Below are 4134 nucleotides of genomic sequence, written 5' to 3' on the forward strand. Positions count from 1 at the left end.
TCCAAAATTTAACAGTTTTGTCTCATTATTTTGAATATAGGGTTCCTCTTTAGGAAACTACTGTCACCAATGTTTGTCATAAAATGTTACTAAAATACATATTTATACTATCTCTCTTCAAGAGTTATATAAATCCCTACTTATTTACTGAAAAGAAATGTCATACTTTTCAATGATTTATTTCCTTGCTACAATAAAAGACATTTTAGAAAAAGCCAAGAAAATTAGGAAGGAACAAGGAGGAGAACACCACACACTGTGTGTAGGTGTTCAGTAAATGGTATTTTATGTTGATAAGGCAGAGTAAGGGGAAAGGAAGGGGAAGTGTAATTCTAAGTACATTCGTTTTTTTAATTTATGCTGCAAGTCAGAATTATTTAGTCACACCTCTGTCTTTAATGTAAAATCAGTGATGAAGCAATCACTGAAATGTAAATCAGACAGAAGAGAATAAGAACTAAGATCTGCTCTTTAACCATTTTCTTGGCCAGCAGGGAAGGAAATACTACTTCACAGTCCATGAAAGATGAGTTTTAGGAATTCAGAGGATTAGGGATACTTTTTAATGCGCCAAGGGATGTCAATAAGATTGTCATTTTAATTACCAATTGCCTAGTACCTACCCATAAGCCTGTAATATATCTACTTTTAATGTGCTAAGTAAAATTATCCCCACTGTTTTACAGATGAGGAGACAAAAATCAAAAGGATAAAGAGCCATTTCTACACCTACCATTTTATCAGCAAACGAGTCAAAAACTGAAAGTCATAATTGCAGAGTCTGAGTGGAAATACATTTGTTTTTCATCCCAGAGGTTGCATTCCCTGATGATTTAGAAAGCATGAACTCTAGCACTGTGTGCCTGCATTAAATCCTTGCTCTGCCACTTACTAGCTGTGTGATCAAGCCAAGTTACTTAACTTCACTGTGCTTCAGTTTCTCCATCTGTAAAGTGGGTTGTTCTGATGATTAAATAGCTTAATATGTCTAAGGCAATCAGATCTGTATCTGGCCCTGTGGAAGCACTATTTAGCTGTCAACTATTATTACTAAGTCTTGTCCAAGATTGATTTCCTCTTCTGGAGAAAAGACCCCACATTTTCCCTGGGGGAATTCAGAGGATGCTCCTACACTACTCAGTCCATGTGGCTGCATGGTCTACCATGGTTACTGACATAAATCAATGCCCTGAATCTCCTCAATCAGAGCAGTGGTTCCCATGGTCTCTGCTTCCAGGTTGGCCTTGGGTCACAAGCTCATTCAATGAAACTTTTGGAGAATTGCTGGAGAAAACAAAGAGGCTTTTGCAGTTGGATTGAGTGTCATCAGAATGTCAAAATGGCATTTCCAGTAGCCACTTTGTAGAAAGAGAATGCTTGAGAGCAGATTCCATCTGGGACAAAGCACTGATAAATAATAGGAAGGACTAAAGTTAAAGGCACAATTTGAGCCACTCCATCCAGCTTTGACTGACAAGATCTACCCATTAACTTTACAGATAAATGATCCAATTAAATTATTTGCATTGTCAGTTTGAGATGGGGATCTATAACTTGCAAGCAAAAGTATTCTTACTAATCCTCTTCAATTCTCCTTTTAAATTGTATAAGTATCAGGATTTCAACATGGCGGCTGTGGTATAGCGGTGGCTACAGTGACAGTAAGGGCCATCGGTGGTGACCAAGCCTGAGATGCCAGCAGGCGCCCATACCTTTGGGCTTCTGGGACAGCGAAGGCAATAGTGTTCAGGTTCTAAATGGCTTCTAAGAAGTTGGGTGCAGATTTTCGCGTATGATTTCTCCTTGGAAAAGAAAACCATTGAGTGGGCTGAAGACACTAAAAAAATTCAAGAAGCCCCGCGGAAAGCAGAAGGCAGGGCTGAGGAAGCAGAAGCTAAAGTGAATTCTAAGAGTGACCCTGAGGGTGACAGCAAAATGAGCTTTTCCAAGACTCACGGTACCACCCCAATGCCACCTCCAATTAACCCCGTCCTTGCCAGCTTACAGCACAACAGCATCCTCACCCCAACTCAGGACAGCAGCAGTGCCACCAAAAAGAGAGTTCTCAGCCCACCGCACACAAAGGCAGATTTCAATCCTGCTGACTTTGAGTGTGAAGAAGACCTATTTGATAATCTGGAATTAAAAACTATTGATGAGAAAGAGGAACTGAGAAATATTCTTATAGGAACCACTGACCCATTATGGCTCAGTTATTGGACAATAACTTGCCCAGAGGTGGCTTTGGGTCTGTGTTACAGTATGAGGAGGTCCTGGCATCCAAGGAGGGAGCAACCCTAGATTCAAGCCTCTTCACAAACCCAACGGTTTTATAACTTTACCACAGTTGGGTAACTATGAAAAGATGCCATTGTCTTCCAAAGTGCCCCTCCCCCCATCCCTGTAGTAAGCAATATCAAATCCCTGTCCTTCCCCAATCTTGACTCTGATGACAGCAATGAGAAGACAGCCAAGTAGGCGAGCACTTTCTATAGCACATCCTGCCTCCACATGGCACGTTTCAGTACCAGTGAGCTCAATGGGCATCATTCTTTTGGACTTTCAGCTTTGAACTTAGACAGTGGCACAGAGGTGCCAACCCTGCCCCCTTCTGATCTGATCTCCCAGATGCCTTCCCTTTCTGTCTTGTCTGTATGCACATAAGAATCATCACCTCCAAATATAGGTCCTATGGTCACACGTCCTAATTTCTCAGTGTCACAAGTGCCCAATAACCCCAGCGGTCCCCAGGCCTATTCTGAACTGAAGACACTGTCCCCCAGTGAGTGGCATTGTGTGGAGACAGTAGTCAACGTGGGCTACTCATATTAGTGTGTCCTGAGAGGCATGAAGAAGAAAGGAGAAAATATTGAGCAGATTCACAACTATCTCTTTGCACAAGGACAGCTCTGTGAGAAGGGCTTCAATCCTCTTTTAGTGGAAGAGGCTCTGGAAATGCATCAGTGTTCAGAGGAAAAGGTGACGGAATTTCTTCAGCTTATGAGCAAATTTAAGGAAATGGGCTTTGAACTGAAAGACATTAAGGAAGTTCTGTTATTACACAGCAACGACCAGGACAATGCTTTGGAAGACCTCGTGGCTTGGGCAGGAGCCAGCTGAGACCAGGCCCTGCCTAGGCCCTGCCACAGAACCAGCCCCCTGCAGGAGGCCCTGGAGAGCCACCTGTGGGGCACCCTTCCAGATTTTCTTTGGGGTGGAGGGGTGGGGGTGGAAGTCAGGTGTGGAGACTCTGCTCACCAGCCTCTGTGAGCCTAGGCCCTGAGTTGAGGAGAAGGTAGAGAAGATTGGGGCATGTGAACACCCCCAGAACTGTCCTGGTTCTGTCTATATTAAACATATTTGTATTTTGAGAAGTGTCCTTCCCACCTTGGCCCTCCAGAGAGACTTCTGGGGTTTGTCCTTAGCTGAAACCTGGCCTGGCTGCCTTAAAGAGTCAGGGAGAAAAGTGGAAGGGCCAGACTCAGTGCTGCTTTGGGGCTAGATGCCTCCCTCCTCTGTGCTGGTGGATTGAACCTCTAACCCCGGTTGAGTGCAATTGAAAGGTTTTTCCAGGGTTTTGTTTCATTTTTCTCCTTTTCACAAAGTCTTAGTGTTACTCTGGTTCTGGGATGCCTGAGGTGCAAAGATGTCTTTTTCCCCAAGGGCCCTTTGTTTGCCTCTTCAGACAGGCAGTTACCATGCTTTCCTTCCCCAGCCTGTTTGTTTTGGCTTGGTTTGGACCACAATCCTCGGCTACCCAGGATTTTTAGGACCCCCTGCTCTAACAGTTGCCGGTTTAATAAATCATTGGATCCTTCCTAGCACAGAGTGGGGGAGAAACAAGACACGATTTAGTCACTCAGCACTAATTCCACACTTCAGTTCTGGGGAACCGCCTCTCCCTCCAGCCCCTGCTCTAGGATGATACAACAAATAATACCTAGTCATAGAAATCAGTCTCTTTGGTTTGTTTTGTATTGTGGTGTACATCATTAAAGATCTAAATACAATGGATATACAGTCCTGATGAATCTAAAGTAATTTGCTATAACTATTTTGATTCTTCAGAGATAACTACTAATAAAAATCTAAAAGGTAAAAAACAAATTTAAGGATCTACTTATATTGTGCAAT

At 43.1% G+C, this 4134-nt stretch overlaps 1 pseudogene; it reads left to right on the forward strand.

Annotated features, from left to right (window-relative positions):
- The first annotated feature begins 1626 nt into the window (after window positions 1-1626).
- Window positions 1627-3120, forward strand: LOC119238123 (ubiquitin-associated protein 1-like; annotated as a pseudogene).
- Window positions 3121-4134: the final 1014 nt, after the last annotated feature.

The sequence above is a fragment of the Talpa occidentalis genome, unplaced genomic scaffold (assembly GCF_014898055.3).
Source record: "Talpa occidentalis isolate TD23 unplaced genomic scaffold, MPIMG_talOcc4v2.1 talOcc4.11, whole genome shotgun sequence".
Lineage (NCBI taxonomy): Eukaryota > Metazoa > Chordata > Mammalia > Eulipotyphla > Talpidae > Talpa > Talpa occidentalis.